Source organism: Chiloscyllium punctatum, chromosome 50 (genome assembly GCF_047496795.1).
Source record: "Chiloscyllium punctatum isolate Juve2018m chromosome 50, sChiPun1.3, whole genome shotgun sequence".
Taxonomy (NCBI): domain Eukaryota; kingdom Metazoa; phylum Chordata; class Chondrichthyes; order Orectolobiformes; family Hemiscylliidae; genus Chiloscyllium; species Chiloscyllium punctatum.
This window is the reverse complement of record NC_092788.1, coordinates 54,740,445-54,759,906: the sequence shown is the minus strand read 5'-3', so window position 1 is coordinate 54,759,906 and position 19,462 is coordinate 54,740,445. Positions and strand designations below refer to the sequence as shown.

At 44.2% G+C, this 19,462-nt stretch overlaps 1 long non-coding RNA gene across 1 annotated transcript; it reads left to right on the top strand.

Annotated features, from left to right (window-relative positions):
• The first annotated feature begins 852 nt into the window (after window positions 1-852).
• On the top strand, window positions 853-14,890 carry LOC140469998 (uncharacterized). Its single transcript, XR_011956291.1, has 3 exons — window positions 853-934; window positions 4,754-4,865; window positions 14,766-14,890. It is a non-coding gene; the product is annotated as an uncharacterized lncRNA (long non-coding RNA).
• The last annotated feature ends 4,572 nt before the right edge of the window (window positions 14,891-19,462 follow it).

Sequence of the window (19,462 nt, the reverse complement as noted above, 5' to 3'; positions counted from 1 at the left end):
GCCACAGTGGTGAGCACTGCTGCCTCACAGCGCCAGAGACCCGGGTTCCATTCCCGCCTCAGGCGACTGACTGTGTGGAGTTTGCGCATTCTCCTCGTGTCTGCGTGGGTTTCCTCCGGGTGCTCCGGTTTCCACCCACAGTACAAAGATGTGCAGGTCAGGTGAATTGGCCATGCTAAATTGCCCGTAGTGTTAGGTAAGGGGTAAATGTAGGAGTATGGGTGAGTTACGCTTTGGCGGGGCGGTGTGGACTTGTTGGGCCGAAGGGCCTGTTTCCACACTGTAAGTAATCTAATCTAATCAATTACATCCCTATCTCTGAAGTCTAATCAAAGACACTTTATCTCTCTAACTTTCTCCAAACAATAAAAACTTTTCTCCTGCGGACATTCTGTAGCAACTGTAACTATGTACAACCCTGCAACATTGTCGCGCCCCCAAACATCTCTCCCACTCTATGACCTCTAACCATCCCTCAAAGGCCCTCTCTCGGTGACACATGCCATGCATTTTCAACAAGGCAGATGGAATGACAGCATTAACTGAAGATAACAGATATGATTGAACTGTTATTGAGGAGGTGTGGCTGCAGAATGATCATGACAGCAATGTGATTATTGAGGGATTGTAGGGATTTAGGCAGGATTAGCAGAAAACCAAACAAGGTCCTGTTTTGTTGTGAAGAAAGGACGCAGTCAGCGCATTAGTGAGACAGCCAATTTAATCTGTATTTAATCAAAATATAGAATCATTTTGAATGGACAGCTTCCAAATAGCAAGGGGGATCTGGATGATCAAATCACAATCCATGCTCGTTGTTAAGTTGGATGCAATATTTTCTTGGTGATAGTAGACAGAGGCATGTGGAGTGGTGAATTTCTGATTGGACGTCTGTGGCCAATGCTGTTTCACAAGGATCAGTGCTGCGATGTCTGTGAGTAATTTATATCTGTGATTCAGATGATAGGTGAGCAGTTTGATTAGTAATTTTGCAGACGACATTTGGAAAGGCACGTAATGATTAGAGATAGTTAGGGGAATTGTGGATAGTGAGGAAGAGTGTTAAAGGTTGCAGCAGTGTGTAGATCAGCTGGAACGCTGGGCAGAGATGTGGCAAATTGAATTTCATCGGGGCAGGTGTGAAGTGATGCATTTATGAAGTCAAATGGAAGAGAGAAGTACACTAATTGACTACTTGGAAACATTGGTAAACAGATGACCTTGGATGCAAATCCATAGCTCCCTCAAAATAACAACACAACAGGATGTGGTGGTAAAGGAGGAGTATGGTAGGTTTCCCTTCATTGGTCACAGTATTGAGTACAGACGTTTGCATGTCATGTTGTGACTGAATGAAACTTCATTCGGCCATGTTTGGAAGGTTGCGTGTCGTTCTCATCGACACACCACAGGAAGGATGTGGAGGTTTTGGGGAGCGTGCAACAGAGGGTTGGCAGAATGTTGCCTGGATGAGAATGTGTTTACTGTAAGGAGGTTGGACGCAGTTGGATTGTTTTGCGAGAGTATCGGACACTGAGGGGTGACCTGGTACATATAGCATTAGAAGAGGCGTGAATAGTGTGGATAGTTGGAATCCTCCTTCCAATGTAGAAATATCAAATACTAGGGTACCTCGGTTTAAGGGAGAGTGAGAAGTTTTAAGTGAGATGAATGAGACCAGTTGTCTTTACCGAGAGGGTAGAAGCTGCTCAGGAGGTGGGAGAGGTGGCAACGAGAGTAAAGTTTTGAAGGGCATTTAGACAGAAACATGAACAGGCCGAGAATAGAGGGATATCGCCCATGTGCAGGCAGATGGGATTAGTTTAGTATAGCACAATGGTCAGCACAGTCATGGTGGGCCGAAGGGCCTATTACTGTGCTGTACTGTTCTAGTTTCTAACTTCATGGCATCCACCCTGTCAAAGCCCCTCACAATCCTGGATGTTTCATTCAATTTCTCTCCCATTCTTCAAAATCCCAATAGGTTCAAGGTCAATCTACTCCACCTCTTCTCATTGGAAAATCCTGCCATCTCCAGGCTCAGCCGAGCGAACCTTCCCTGGCCTGCCTCTAATACAAGAATGTCTTTCCTTAGGGCACGCATACTGTTCAATATAATCTAGGTGTGGTCTGACTTGTACTTTGCATCGTTTTAGCAAGCCCTCCCTATATTTCAACTCCATTCCCTTTGCCTTCTCGATTACCTGCTGATCCTGTAAGCTCCCTTTTTCAGATTGATTCACAAGGATTCCCAAAATCCTTTGTGCAGTCAGTCTGAAACCAAACGGTGTTAGTTTGACAGTAAGTTGGGAACGTGCTGGAATGTGTTATAAAGGATATGACAATAAATGATAACTGGATGTTTAGAAACAATAGGAGATGTATGATTTTATAAAAGGGGAATATTTTTAAATCTGTTGTATTCTATATTTTGGTGTGACCATAAATGCAGAATAGATAAGGGTGGGGGAGGCTAGTTGCGGTGGAGGGATATTTGAAATTTCAGAAGCATTTTGACAAGTTTCAACAAGGGCTAAAACTTAGCTCGTGAGAGAATAGGGCCCCTGAAAGATCAATGAAGCTGTCTGTGTGGAATCACTGCTGATGGGTGAGATACTGAACAAATATTTTGCATTCGGATTTACTGTGGATAAAGACATGGAAGCTCGGGAACTTGGGAAATACATAGTGATGTCTTGGAAAGAGTGCACATCGGAGAACAGGAGGTGCTGGATGTCTTAAAATGCTAAAAGTTAGATAAAACCTTGGGACATGATCAGATGTATCCCAGCGCCTTGTGAGAAGCGAGGAAGGAAATTAGAGGGCCCCTCCCAGAGATATTTGCATCATCAACAGCCACTACAGACCAGTGAGACTGATGGCAAGGGTGGTAAGTTGTTGGAGGAGATTCTGAGAGAAACGATCATCGTGCATTTGGAAAGGTAAGGACAGATTAACGAACATCAGCATGGCTTTGTGCATGGGGAATCATGTTTCAAACCTGAGTGTGGAGGTAGACAAGTGAGAGGTCAAAGCAGAGCAGTTCATGATGTCCACATGAATTTTAGCAAGGCCTTTGACAAGTTTCTGCATGGCAGACTGGTTAGTAAGTTTAGATCAGACATAACCAGGGAGTGCTCACCAACTGGATACAAAACAGGATTGACGGTAGGAGACAGAACATGCTCATAGAGGGTTTCTGCTCAAACTGCAGGCTTTTGACCAACGGTGTGCGATAGGGTTCGGTGCTGGGTCACTGTTGTGCATCATTTATATAAACAATTTGGATGATAATATAGGAGTCATGGTTAGCAAGTTTGTGAGTGAGACTGAAATTGGTGATAAAGTGGACAGTGAAGAGGATTATCGAAGAGTACAATGGATCAAGAGTACTGTTGGACCAGTGAGGTTAGGAATAACAGGTGGAGAAATGCAAGATGTTGTAGTGTGGTAAAGCAGATCAGGCTGGACTTGTACAATTAATGTTCGGGCCCTGGGTACCATTGTCAATCAGTGACCCAGGGATGCAGGTACACAGTTTTTTGAAAGTAGCATCACGAGTAGACAGGCTGGTGAAGCAGGCGTTTGGGAGGGTTACCCTTCATTGGGCAGAGCATTGAGAGTAGGAGTTGGGATGTCATGGTGTATCTGTACAGGACATTAGTGAGGCCTCTGTATAAACATTGTGGATTATCTGGAAAAAATCAACTTGTTCACGTATGTCCTTTAGGGAGGGATATCTGACATTCTTACCTGGTCTGGCTCACATGTGACTCCAGTCCCACAGCAATATGGCTGACTCTGAGCTGCCTCTGGGCAATTAGCAGTAGTGTAATGTATGCTGGACCAACCGGTGACATCCTTAGGCCGTGAATGAATCAATGAAAAATACATATGTCTATCCCTACCTTTGCAAACAGCTCTGGCTGCAGCAATCCGTACTGGCTTTGTAACGTTGTTCAGGCCTTTGCCCCTCTCTGTAACACTCTCACCACCTCCAGCACCTTCAATTCTCCCTGTTCCGCTACTCTAATTAAACACTGACAATGTTTTCTCTTCCTCCTGCACTCCTCCACATTTCTAAATGTTGGTTACTTCAGAATTGATCGGTTCTTTTTCATCTCTTAATCAAATCGGCCAAGACCGTCTGAAGGGGGAAGGAGCATTGGGAAGGTGTCGAGCACCTCGAGACTTACTGTGGGGAAAACGGGAATCCAGGAGAAAACAGCACAAGGAGCGCGCTGTCATATCAACGCCTCACCAACCCCCTTTCAATGTCCACCTTCTGCCTCAAGTGTAACAGAGTCTGTGGAAGGCCACATCGGTCTGTACAGCCAACTCCAGACTCCCCCACCCCCACTGAGAGTGGGAGAGAGTCAGCCTCATCTGTTAACCACTGCCAAAGAGATGATGAGATAGGAAGGTTGAATCCCCTCACAATTATCCCAGTGTCTTTGTTACAAATTCAATCAATTCCCTGTTAATACAAAATCTAATCATGTGCTGTCACTCAGTACGTCTCCATGTGGTGCCCCTCGCTGTGTCGGTCTATTTACTGCCTCTGTCAGCATTTCTCCCTCTTAAAGATGGTCTGAGATCCTGAGTCAACAGAATTGTCCATTCCAGAGAGATGCAGCAGCACAGGCAAGGGATGGGATTATCGAGATCTCTGCTGGACTCAGCGCCATTCTGCATGTGTTATCCTCATTGCATCAGTCTACTTTCCCATTCTGTCTATTTCTGTCACATGCAGGTCCTCAAGATGTTCCTAACTCCTGTCTCATCCATCACCTCATTGAAACTGGTTGGTCAGCCAGACAGAGATGGAGAGGGAGATCTGGATCCTTCAGTAATTCCTGCAGCCGGTAAGATCGCTCACAGTAAACAGCACAGGGTGGAGGTAGTAGACTTCTATATTCAGACTTGGAAGACCGGACATAGATACAGAGCTGGTCAAGGAACAGCAACATTCTAGGCCTCATTTCCACCATCTTGTGAGGATCCTGCTTTCACCTCTGCTGTACTGCTCCTCAATGCGACAGCATAGCGGATTGCAGGCATCAAACCTGGCCCATGCTGTTTTAGTGATCTCTGTAATATTCTCCAGTCCCGATAATCCTTCCTCTGTTTGAAATCTCCTCTAGTCCACATCATTCTCTGTGTCTCTGTCTCTGTCTCTGTCTCTGTCAGGTTCTCCAGTCCCTAACACCCTAATCCCTAACCTTCTGCAGTAGATACTAAATTCCTTCATCCCTGTAAACCCTGACAGCCTTGTCTATCCCTCTGAGCTTTTCCCACCAATACCACCCTCCATGTCAATGTATTTGTCTTTAACCTCTCCATCCGTCCCTACCTATGTATTCTTCTCCTGCTCCTACAACCCTTCCTTAGCTGTGAAAAATTTGTAATCTCCTAATCCTTCTCCAATTCTTTGACCTTTATCTTGTTAAATTTCACCCTCATTCCCGACAGCATACCCCTCCCGACCACAGGGACCTCTTTCAGTTTGTGCAACCCTCCCCATCTGTGTAACTGTCTCCAACCAAGTAACCTGGCATTCTCCATTGCCTTCTGATCTCTGTAACCTTCAGAACCGAGAAGCCTTCTTATAACTGTAAACTTCTTCAGTCACGACAATCTTCCATATCTCTGTTAGTATTCACAATACACTTCTCCCGGAAACACTCCCCGTCTGTGCCTCTCAAACTGCCTGCCTCTCCCTACATCCACCCTTATCTCTATCTCCAGAATCTAATCCAGCTACATTATCTCTGTAAATGCCTCCAATCCTCAAACCCCTTTGTCCCATGAACATTCTTGACCAGATGTAACTTTGTTTAACTCTTAACATCCTCGAGCCCCTGTAAGCCTTCCTATCTCTGTAATCTCTACCCATCTGTTCAACCCCCCACTACTGAGGAATGACTCCCTGTATTCGCCATAAGGGAGAAGGAATGACAGTGATCAGATATGATGGAACTGTCATTTCGGAGATTTAGCTGCAGAATGACCATCACTGGGAAGTGAAAACTGAAGGGTTGTTGGGACAGAGTTATAGAGTCAGAGAGATGTGCAGCATGGAAACCGACCCTTAGGTCCAACCCATCCATGCTGACCAGCTATCCCAACCCAATCTAGTCCCAATAGGCAGACTAGGAAAAACGCCAACAACTTGTGAAGGAATGATGAGTTTAATGCATTGATGAGAAAGTAATGTGGATCTGAATATCAAAAGTGGAGCTGAGAATAAGCAAACAGCAGCAACCGTTAGCAGGAATTCTTTTGTAAGCACCAACCAGTGATGGGAATGTCAATATGGTTACAGTCAGGACACTGAATGTACTTATGGCAAGGGCAGTACAGTAACTGTGTGTGACAGTGGTCTCCATGCCGACTGATACAGCACTGACTATCAGTGCTGTGATGGATAGAATCCTGGATTGTATGTAAGATGGTTTTCTATAACATCATATCATATTTGTAGATCAAATGCTGTGTACTAATAAATATCCAATAATCCCATTATAACGGAGTTTTGTGAGCAGAGACCCATAATATTATGCAGGATATATTGAGTTTGTGCTCAGACCATGACATGTAAGAGGGGAATGAGGCCATTTGGCCCATTGAGTATGCTCTGTCCTTCAATCAGATCATGGCTGATCTGATACTGTTCAACTCTACTTTCCTGCCTTTTCCACAAAACCTTTGTTTCGCTGATTCATTAACATCCGCAGGAGGTAACAGAACAGTTGGAGAGATAGACAGAAATGGCAAATTGAGTTAATCTGGACAAGTGTGAGATGATGTCAAATTCAAAAAGATCATTAGTATACTGAGGGATATTGATACACAGAAGAATTTTGGTGCAAGTCAGTAACTCCCAGAAAATGGCAACAGAAGTGTTTCGGATGGGAAAGAAAGCAAATGGAGTACTAGCCTTCATCAGTCACAATGTTGAGTATAGTGGTTTGCATCTGATGCTGTATTTCTATAAAACATTTGTTTGGCCACAGTTGGAGTACTGTGTGCAGGTCTCATCTCCACATAATAGGGAGGATGGGGAGGCTTTGGAGAGGGTGCAAAAGGGTTTTATCAGCATGTTGCCAGTATTAGGGTTTTTAAGGGTGTGTTTGGTGTAAGAGCAAATTAAACAAAGTTGGATTGTTTTGTGAGACTATCAGAGGCTGACAGGTGACCAGGTACAGGAATATAACATTTGGAACAGGGATAAATAATGTAGACAGTCAGAATCTCTTTTCCAATGTGTAAGTTTCAAATACTGGAGCGCATATGTTAAAGGTGAGAAAGAGGAAGTTTAAATGAGATGTGTGAGACAAGTTTTTTTCACGTAGAGTGGATGTTACCGAGGGAGGTCGTAGAAGCAGAAATGTGAGTAAAGGTTTGAAGTGGGATTTAGACAGAAACATGAACAGGCAGAGAATAGAGGGATCTAGATCCATGTGCAAGCAGATGGTATGAGTTAGAATAGTACATTGGACAGCATTGACGTGGTGGGCCGAAGGGCCTGTTGCTGTGCTCTACTGTTCTATTTACTAACTTCCCAGCATCTGCCCGATCAGACTCCCTCAGAATCTTGGATGTTTCATTCCATTTCTCTCTCATTATCTAAACTTCAATGGGTTCAACCTCAACATACTCCACCTCTTCTCATTAGAAAATCCCTCCATTCCCAGGATCAGCCGAGTGAACCTTCTCTGGACTGCCTCCAATGCAACAATATCTTTCCTCCGGGCACTCACACTGTTCATAATATTCGAGGTGTGGTCTGACTTGTACCTTGCATAGTTTTAGCTAGACCTGCCTATTTTTAGACTCCATTCCCTCTGTAATAAATGTCAGCATTTGATTTGCCTTCTTTATTACCTGCTGACCCTGTGAGCTACCTTTTTCAGATTGATAAACAAGAACTCCCTCAACCCTTTCTGCTGTCAGTCTGAAACCAAATAGTGTTAGCCTAACAATAAGTCAGGAGCAAACTGAAATTGTTAGAAATGATATGTCAATATACAATAACTGGCCACTTAGAAAGCCAATTGATTTAAAGAGAATTTGTTTTTGAGCCTGTTGAATTTAATTTGTTGGTGTGAATTTGTGGCAGAATTGTAATGGCGTAGCAAGGTGTCGTGGTACGGGGGATATGATGTATTTCAATTCTCAGAAGCCTTTACGCAAGTTTCAATAAGGGCTAAAGAGTAACTTGGTAGAGAATAGAGCCTCTTAAAGATCCATAAGGTCGCCCATGTGTGGAACCAGAGGAGATGGGTGAGATATTAGACAAAATAATCTTTGTCAGTGTTTACTGTGGCGAAAGACATGGAAGCTCGGGAACTTGAGGAAGTAAATAGTGATGTCTTGGAAAGAATCCTCACCAGAGAAGAGAAAGTGCTGGAATCTTAAAACAAATAAAGGTAGATCAATCCTCAGCAGCTCATTAGGTCGATCCTAGAATATTGTGGGAAGCTAGGGAAGAGATTGCAGTGTCTCTAACAGAGATATTTATATGATCCACAGACACAATGAGGTGTTGGAAGACTGGAGGGCGGTGAATGCTGTTCCATCACTTAAGGGCTGCAGGGAAAAGCCAGGAAATTACATCCCAGTGAGCCCAGTGATGGGGAAGTTGTTGGAGGAGATTCTGAGAGAAAGGAGCTCCTTACATTTACAAAGGCAAGGGCTGATTTGAGATGGTCAGCAGGGCTTTGTGATTGGAAAATTACGTTTCACAAACCGGATTGACTCTTCGAGGAGGTGGCCAAAGATAGATGAAGGCAGAGCAGTCAACGTTGTCCACATGGACTTTAGCATCTAGTCAAGAGGAAGGAGAAAGTTTACTTAAGGTCGTGGAAGCAAGGATCAGACAGGGCTCCAGAGAGTTACAATGGGTGGCACGGTGTCTCAGTGGTTAGCACTGCGACCTCATAACACCACTGACTCCATTTCGATTCCAGCCTCAGGCGACTGTCTGTGGGGAGTTTGCACATTCTTCCCGTGTCTGCATGGTTTTTCCCCCAGGTGCTGTGGTTTCCCCCAACAGCCCAAAGATATGCAGATTATGTGACTCAGCCATGCTAAATTACCCATAGTGTTCACGGATGTGCAGGTGTGGCGCAGTAGTTAGGGCAAATGGAGAGTAATAGGGTGGGGGAATGGGGCTGGGTTGGATACTGTTTGGAAGGTTGGTATGGAGGTGTTGGGCCAAATGGCCCATTTCCACACAGTAGGGATTCTCTGAAGGTACCAAGAAGAAACCGTGGATTGGACTTAGGGCAACTAGAAGGGGACGTGATAAAGCATTGTTGGGAAGGATTAAGGAAAACCGTAAGGTATTCTCCACTTATGGGAGGAACAAGAGCAAGGCCAGAGTGAGGATAGGGCCGGTCAGGGACAGTGGAAGGAACTTGTGCCTGGAGTCACAGGAGGTAAGCAAGGTCCTTAATGAATACTATGCCTCAGTATTCACTGCTGAGAGGGACCTTGTCATTTGTTAGGACAGTGTGAAACAGGCTGATGTACGTGAACAGGTGGATGTTAAGGAGGATGTGCTGAGAATTTTGTAAAAGATAAGTCACTGAGCCAGACTGGATGCATCCAAAGTTACTATCCGAAGCGAGGGAATGGATTGCTGCGCACCTGGGTGATGACCTTTGCACCCTCACTGTCCACTGGAGTTGGACCAGACGATTGGAGGCAGGAAAATATTATTCCCTTGTTCAGGAAAGGGAATAGGGATAATCCTGGGAATTGCACACGTGTCAGTCTTATGTCTATGGTGTGCAGATTATTGGAGAAGACTCTGAGAGACAGGAAACCATAGATTGATCAGAGATAGTCAGCATGGTTTTGTAAGGGGCAGGTCATGCCTGACAATTCTTAATCAATCTTTTGAGAATGTGACGAAACACCTTTATGGCTCATTCAGAAAGTATGGAGGCATGGGATACAGGGAAACCTGTCTGTCTGGGTACAGGATTACTGGCCCACAGAAAACAGACGGTGATGATAAATGGACAGCATTCATCCTGGAGCTCAGTGCCCAGTGGTTTCCTGCAGGGAGAGGTTACAGGACCTCTGCTCTCTGTGATTTTATGAATAAGTTGGATGTGTGAGTGGAAGAGTTGGTTAGTAAGTTTCCCAATGACACAAAGGTTGGTGGAGTGGTTGATAGTGTGGGGGGCTGTTGTCGGTTGCAACGGGCCATTGACAAGATGCTGAGAAGTAGCAGATGGAGTTCAATCTGGAAAAGTGTGAAGTCATTCATTTTAGAAGATTGAATTTGAATGCAGAATTCCTGGTTGATGGTAGGATCCTTGGCAGTGTGGAGGAACAGATCCATAGATCCCTCAACGTTGCCACCCAAGCTGATCGGCTTGTTAAGAAGGAATATATTGTGTGGGATTTCATTAGTTTGGGAATTGAGTTTTAAAGCCGTGAGGTTATGTTGCAGTTCTATAGAGCCCTGCTTAGACCCCAGTTGGAATATTGTGTTCAGTTCTGGTCCCTTCATTACAGGAAGGATGTGGAAGTTTTAGAGAGGGTGAAGAGGAGATTTACCAGGATGCTGTCTGTACTGGAGAACATGTCTTATGAAGAAAGGTTGAGGGAGCTAAGGCTTTTCTCATTGGAGTGAAGAAGGGTGAGGGGTGACATGGCAGAGGTGAACAAGGTGATGAGAGTCATAGATGGTGAATAGAGAGAGATTTTTTTACCCTGTCATAAGTAGTTATTACAAGGGGTTATAATTTTCTGGCGATTAGCAGATGCTTAAGGGGAGATCTCAGAGGTAGGTTTGTTACATATAGAGTGGTGTATGTGGAGTGCACTGCCAGCGGTGGCAGTAAAATTAGATGCATTAGGGACATTTAATATACTTCTGGATAGGCACATGGATGATAATAAAATGAAGGGAATGGAAGTTAGAGTAATAGAGACGTACAGCATGGAAACAGACCCTTCGGTCCAACCCGTCCATGCTGATCAGATATCCCAACCCAATCTAGTCCCACCTGCCAGCACCTGGTCCATATCCTTCCAAACCCTTCATATTCATATACCCATCCAAATACCTCTTAAATGTTGCAATTGTACCAGCCTCCATTTCTTCTTCTGGCAGCTCATTCCATACACATACCACCCTCTATGTGAAAAAGTTGCCCCTTAGGTCTCTTTTATATCTTTCCCCTCTTATCCTAAACCTATGGACTTCCCAACCCCAGGGAAAAGACTTTGTCTATTTATCCTATCCATGCCCTTCATAATTTTGTAAACCTCTATAAGGTCACCCCTCAGCCTCCAACACTCCAATGAAAAAAGCCCCAGCCAGTTCAGCCTCTCCCTATAGCTCAAATCCTCCAACCCTGCCAACATACTTATAAATCTTTTCTGAACGCTTTCAAGTTTCCCAACATCTTTCCAATAGTAAGGAGACCAGAATTGCACGCAATATTCCAACAGTGGCCTAACTAATGTGCTGTACAGTCGCAACATGACCTCCCAACTCCTGTACTCAATAATCTGACCCATAAAGGAAAGCATACCAAACGCCTTCTTCACTATCCTATCTACCTGCGACTTCACTTTCAAGGAGCCATGAACCTGAACCTCAAGGTCTCTTGGTTCAGAAACACTCCCTCAAAACTTACCATTAAGTGTATAAGTCCTGCTAAGATTTGCTTTCCCAAAATGCAGCACCTCGCATTTATCTGAACTCAACTCTGTCTGCCACTTTTTTCTTATCTTACGGTCGGATAAAAGATTGGCATATCATCATGGCCGAAGGGTCTTGTTCTGTACTGTTCTGTGTTCTACGTGTCATATGGTAAACTGGGTAATAAGGTCAGATCAGTGTGAAAGGATATGGCATTCAGGAGGAGCTAGTCAACTGGACAGAAAATTGGTCTTGATGGTAGGAGACAGAGGGTGATGGGAGACATGTTGTTTTTCTGACTGGAGACATGTGAACAGCGGTGGAGTGGGCCCACTGTTGTTTGTCATTTGGATAAATGGTTTGGATGGGAATATTGGTAAGTAAATTAAATAAGTTTTTTGGGTGACACTGAAATTGGTGGTAAACTGGACAGGTCATCTGTGATACAACAGGATGAACAGTACTGCTGGGATAGTGGGCTGAAGTATAGCAGATAGAGTTTAATTAGATAAATGTGAATTGTGTCATTTTGGTGAAACACACCTGGGTGTTACTTTTCCAGTTAATGTTAGAGCCCTGGGTCGTGTTGTCAATCAGTGACCCAGGTACACAGTTCTTTAAAAGTGGTGGCACAGATAGACAGGCTGGTGAAGAAGGTGTTTGGGGTGGTTTCCTTCACTGGGCAGAGCATTAACAGTAGGAGTTGGGACGCCATGTTGTATCTGTACAAGACATTGGTCAGGCCACCATAAAACCATTGTTGATCAGTGGGAAGAACTCATCTGGTTCGCTGACCTCCTTTTGTGTAGAATATCTGACATTCTAACTTGGTCTGGCTAACATGTGACTCCAGACCCACGACAATATGGCTGACTCTGAGCTGTCCTCTGTGTAATTAGCAGTAACACCGACATCCCATGAATGAATAAAAATACATATGTCCCTCCCTACCTCTGCAAACCCCTCCAGCTGCAGAAATGCAGACTGGCTTTGTAACACCGTTCAGGTCCTGACCACTCTCTGTAACACTCTCACTATCTCCAGCACCTTCACCCCTCACTGTTCCTTTTGTGACATTAAACCCTTACACTGATTCCTCTTCCCACTGCCCAACCTTTGCGAGCAGACCCTTTGCAATCCCTTTAACACTTACTCCTAGAACATTCTCTCACTTCAGGATTTTAAGTACTTTTTGGTGATCTTCTAAGCCTCATAATGTAATATGATCCATTTTGTCCTGAATGAGGGGCTGGTGGGAATTTCTTGCTGAGATTTTGTCTGTTTCAATGGAATGGTCTTTTGTTGAGTGATTTACACTGTTCCTTCAAACTGTTCTTGTACAGGCACATATTTCAGTCTGTTTAGCCTGTTTACCTTGGTCGGTTCTCATCTCGAACCCATGTCATTGGCTGTTTTTGTTTCTAGTTGTAGCTTATCCTTTCTGTGGTTCACTTTAAAACTTTATATTTCTTTAAACTGCACTTTATTACAATTTCTCTGAGGATCTCTCCAGGTGACATTACTCATTCACTAAGTTTGATCACGCAACGGTCGCTCTGAGATAGTTATGTCCCTAGCCAGTTGCACAATTTGTTATTCAAAAAAAACACCGAAAAAAGTTTTTTCTGAACTCCTCTTCCAATATCACTGTTGTCAGTGTGACTGTCCCAGATTATGTGAATATTGAAGTTTCCCAAAATTATCACAATGTGTTTGTTAAAAAATTCCAATGAGTTCCTGTTTAATGCAGTGATGTGCAATGGAATGCAGTTCGGTGGCCAAAACTGTTCTGCTGCTTGTGTCCTTTGCAAGTAGTAACCCGAATTTACATTCAGACTGACTCTACTTCATGATCTGAGGTCAAATGCTTTCTCTGTAATGCCTTTGTTACCCATTATTGTTAGCGTTACCCATTTTGCCTGAGTTTGCACAAGGTTGTGAACCATTGAATATTTATGTCCACCTTTTGTTCGCCCTGTAACCACGTCTCTCTGGTGTCTAAATCTCTTTTATCTCTGTGTCACAAATCCATCTACCTTGTTGAAGAGACATTATCCCATTCCAAAAAAACATAATTTACTCTTTCCTAATATTTCCTGTCACAGACCTATTCCCTGATGTACATTCCCTGATGTAGTTAAACTCTGTCCCATCCTGTTCCTTTCTGTTTGTCTTCAGTCACATTCCCATGCAGCTCCCATACTTCACCTTTTCTCTTTGCATTTGGAAAGCTCGTTTCACCTGAACCCTGTCCAAGCATCCTCTGTGTCAGTTTAAAACCCTGTCACAGAAACCTACCGACATGATTGGCCAGGACACTGGTTCCGGTGCAGTTCCAGTGGGACCATCCTAATGGATTATTTATTAAATCGGGTATGGGATGTGGGTGTCTCTGGCTGGCCAGCCTTTCTTGCCCAGCCCTAGCTGCCTTCGAGCTAAGTAACTTGCTCGGCCATTTCAGCGGGTAATTGAGAGGCAAACACTTTGCTGTGGGTATGTCGTGTAGATCACGTGATGATGAGCAGATGTCCTTCTCGAAAGGAGAAGTATTTGGTATTTTTGTACATCAGCAATGGTTTCATATTTATTTATGGATTGTTAATTACTATTTTTAAAATTATTAATTTCAAACTCCACCATTTCTCATGGTGGGATTCAAACCCTCTTCCCCTGAACATTAGCTGAGGTTTTGGATACATACTCTAGCAATAATACCACTCGGCCATCACTTCGCCTGCTCACTGGCTGCTCATCCCTGAGCACTGATACCAGGGCATCATGAAGCTAAACCCGTTCTTCCAACATGATTGTGTGATCCTGAAGTCTTGCAGCACTCTGGTGATATCACTCAGTCTCTCTCCATGTGGTATCCCTGACTGTGTGAGTCTAATTGCTGCCGCTGTCAGCGCCTCCCACTCTTCCAGTTACTCCAGATCCTGAGCCAACAGAATTCTCCACTCCAGAGAAATGCAACAGCACAACCCAGGGATGGAGTGGGATTTTCCAGATATCTGTGGGGCTCATTTCCATTCTCTATGTGTAACCCTCACTGCATCAGTCTAATTTTCTATTCTGTCTATTTCTCTGTCTCCTTTAGGTATTTAGGAAGTTCCTGACTCAATAGACCTCCCAATTGCTGGGGGTCTCGTCCAATACCTCATTGAAGATGTTTGGTCAGCCAGAGAGACAAAGGGAAGGGAGATGTGGAGTCTTCAATAAATCCTGCCGTGAGGTAAAATCACTCAGAGTGCACAGAGCAGGGAGCAATGAGAGGGCTCCAAACATCGCTAACAGGACATGACACAGATACAGTGCTGGATGGGGAGCACAGTACAGTACAGACACACCCCAGACTCAATCACCACCTCTACTTTAATTTATGTTGCACTGAGACAGCATGGCGAGTTCAGAGTTATCAATCCAGGCCTGCGCTGTCTTAGTGAGCATCAGGACAACAAAGGGGAGAGTAGGCCTCCGTCGAGAGGTTGGAAATGCTGGCTGGGATCTTTCTGTTCTGTGTTCTCCCTCCATCACTGTGCTAAGACTCACTACTCTGCAACTTTGTGTCTATAGCATGGCTTGTGCACGGGTGTCTTCAGTCATTTTTAACTCCTATAATAGTTCCTGTCCCTGTAACTACCTCCCTTCCCGATAGTCCTCCACATATTTGAAATGTACTGCATTCCAGACTACCATCCTTATCACTGTAAATTGCTTCAGTGTCTACAACATGCTTTATTTTGGTACTGCAATCTTCTTTAACTGGATACAGAGTGATACAGCACGAAACAGAACCTGTGGTACAACTCATCAATGCTCTCCCTGTTTCCTATAATGAATGAGTCTCATTTGCTTGCGTTCGGCCCTTACCTCTTCAAATCTTCTCCTCTCCATGTATCTGCCCAAATGTCTTTTCCATGTTGTCATTGTTCTTGTTTCTCCCATGTTCCCCTGGCAGTCTGTGCACCATCCTCTGTGGATAATGTTGCCCCTCAGCTCCCTCTTCAATTCTTTGCTGTCTTACGTCCCATTTGTACTCTTGAGTTTTGGACTCCCTTATCCTTGGCTATTCACCATTCTTAGGCCCAATCCTTGTGGCACTCCACTTCCAGTCTGATAAGCAAACCTCCACCACCACCCTCTGTCTTCTACCTTTGAGCCAGTTCTGTATCCAAATTGCTAGTTCTCCCTGTATTCCGTGAAATCAAATCTTGCTCATCGGTCTCCCATGGGGATCCTTGTCGAACGCTTTACTGAAGTCCATATAGATCACATCCACCGCTGAGCCCTCTTCAATCTTCTTTGATACTTCTTCAAAATACTCATTCAAGTTTGTGAGACATGATCTCCCACACACAAATCTCTATCTCTAATCAGTCCTTGCTATTTCAAATACACGTACATCCTGTCCCTCAGGATTCCCTCCAACAACTTGCCCACCACCGACGTCAGGCTCACTGCTCCATAATTCCCTGGCTTGTCCTTACCACTCTTCTTAAACAGTGGCACCACGTTAGCCGACCTCCAGTCTTCCGGCACCTCACGTGTGACTATCAATGATACAAATATCTCAGCAAGAGGCCCAGCAATCACTTCTCTAGCTTCCCACAGAGTTCGAGGGTAGACCTGATCAGATCCTGGGAATTTATCCATCTTTATGCATTTCAAGACATCCAGCACTTGCTCCTCTGTAATATGGACATTTTGCAAGGTGTCACCATTTATTTCCCTACATTCTATATCTTCCATATCCTTTTCCACAGTAAAAACTGATGCAAAATATTCGTTTAGTATCTCTGTCTTTTAAACGTTGTAATTGTAACCACGTCCACCCTTCCTTAGGAAGTTCATTCCACAATCAAAACACCCTTTGTGTAACAATTTGCCCCCATGCCTTTTTTTTTGAACAAATCTCTCTTCTAACCTTAAAAATGTGGTCTCTCCTCTTGAGACTCCCCCATCCTACGGAAAAGGCAACTACCATTAAATCGATCTATATCTCATTTTTAAAAAATAAACTTTTATAACATGACATCTCAAACTCCAGGCTCCAGTGAAAAAAGACTCAGCCGATCCAGCCATTTTACAGAATTCAAGCCTTCCAGATCAAGCAATGTCCTGGTAAATCTCTGCTGGACACCCTGCAGCTTAATAATATCCTCCCTATAACTGGGCGACCAGAACTGGACAGAGGAGTGCAGAAGAGGCCTCCTAAATGTCTGCACAATCTCAACATGACGTCGCAAATCCACCACTCAATGGACTGAGCAATAGTCAGGCATGCCAAGCACTGTCTTATCCATCCTGTGATGCAAGCTTCAAGGATTATGTACCTGAACCCGGAGGTCCCTCTGCTCTAAAATACTAACCGAGGCCCGAACATTAATTGTACAAGCTCTACCCTTGTTTGTTTTACCAAGTGCACTACCTCGCATTTATTCAGATTGAATACCATCTACAGTTTTTCAGCCCATTCACCCATTTCATCAAGATCCCTTTGCAATCTCAAAAAACCTCCTTCACTGCCCACTATGCCACCCTCCAGCCTTTCCAGCCCATCACACATGGCTGTCAATTGTAGAAATATCTTTGCTCGCGGCTCTATAATTTCTTCCCTAGCATCGCACAATGTCCTGTGATACACTCAGGTCCTGGGTCTTTCCATTCCTTTGTGTTGTAAAATCTCCAGCACCAACTCTTCCATAACTTTTTAAGTCATAGAGAGGTACAGCATGGAAACAGACCCTTTGGTCCAACTCATCTATGCTGACCAGAAGATCTAAATAAATCCATCCCATTTACCAGCATTTGGCCCATGTACCTCTAAACCCTTATTATTCATATCCCCATCCAGATACCTTTTAAATGTTGTCATAGTATCAGTATCGTCTACATTCTCTCTCAGCTCATTCCATACATACATCACAATGTGCATAAGTGCCATTTAAACCTTTCTCCTTCAACCTTAAACCTATGCTCTCGAGGTTTGGACTCTCGAACCCCTGGGAAAAGACCTTGACTGTTTACCCAATCCATATCCCTCATGTTTATATAAACCTCTGTCAGGTCACCCCTCAATTTCCGATGCTCCAGGGAACATAACCCCAGCTTATTCAGCAACAATCCTGGCAACATCTTGTTAATCTTTTCTAAACACTTTCAACTTTCTCAACATCCTTCCTATAGCGGGGATACTGGAATTGCAGAGAACTGCGAATGTGGTCTAACGTATTACTCTTGTTCCCTGAGTTCCCCAGTCTTTGTCCACAGTAAGTTCTGGAGTAAAAAATGTGTTTACGTTCTGAGCCATATCCTGCGGTTCCACACACCAATGGTCTCATTGATCTTTAAGGGACACTATTTTGTCTCAAGTTACTCTTTTACTCTTAATATATTTCTACAATCACTTTTGGATTCTACTTATCATCCTCTGCTGAGGCCATTTCATGTACCCTTTCTGCATTCCTGATTTCTACTCAAAGTGTATTCCTTAAGTCCCTGTGATCCTCGGGGATTCCCTTGATCCAGCTGGCTATACCTGACATGTGCCCCCTTTTCCTTGACGAGACCCTCAATAGACAGCCAGTGTTTCCGAATGCTGTCAGCATTGACCTGCACACAAACAGGAACATGCTGGCGCTGATCGATCAGTTTATCTCACTTTTAAAATATTCTCACTTGCCAGACTTCCCTTTCCCTGCAAATAGACTCCCCAGTCACCTTTTGAGACTTCCTGGCTAATATTATCAAGATTAGTCTGGCCCCATTTTATAACTTGAACCTGTGGACCAGCCCTGTCCTTTTCCATCGCTATTTTCAAGCTAATAGACTTGAGTCACTTTGGCAAAATGCTTTCCCACTCACACCTCAGTCCCTTTTCCAACCTTGTTTCCCAAGGGGAGGTCAGGTTTTGCCCCTTTCTCTTTTCAGGCCATTTACATATTGATTGGGAGTCTTCTGGAACACAATTACCAAATTCCTCCCTTGCAAACATTGAACACTGGCAGTCCCAGTCTCGCTTTGGAAAGTTTAAAAACCCCAACCATAACAGCCCTATTATTCTGATTGATATTTGAGATCTCCTGATATGTTTGTTCCTCAGTCTGCCATTGATTATTCGGGGTCAGTAGGACAATCGTGTCAGAGTGATGACCCATTCTTATTTCTGTGTTCCACGAACATAGCGTCACTGGGTGATCCCACAGGAATATCCTCTCTAGGTACTGATGTAATGTTTCATGCAATCAAAACCCACCACCACGCGTCCTCTCTTGCCTCCCCTTCCTGTAGCATCTCCACCTTGAAACAATGAGCTGTCAGTCCTGTCCCTCCCTCAGCTTTGTTTCTGTTTTAACTATAATATCCCAGTCCCATGTTCCAATCCATGCCCTGAGTTCATCTTCCTTAGCTGTCAGGCCCCTTGCATTGAAATAAATGCAGTTTAATCATCAGTTCCCCCTCCCCCATTTCCTGCTATGGTCTTGCCTGCCTTGTCTGCTGAAATTGCTGTCTTTAACTTGTGCACCAACCTCAATCTTCTTTCTGGTCTTATGACTGTTTAAGGTGCAACACCCTGCCAGATTCGATTATATCCTCTCAAGCAGCTCTAACAATTCGCCCCATCAGGATGTGGGTCCCCCTCCTGCTCCCAGTTCAGGTGCCTTCCCCACCCTGTCAACCTGTGCTGCCACCTTCAGACATCCAGGGCCTTGCCCACCAAGGTCCCGGTGTTACTCAGTTCTCCAGGAGGACCTACCCTTCATGATGTATATCCTTCACTTATGAGACTTCCCA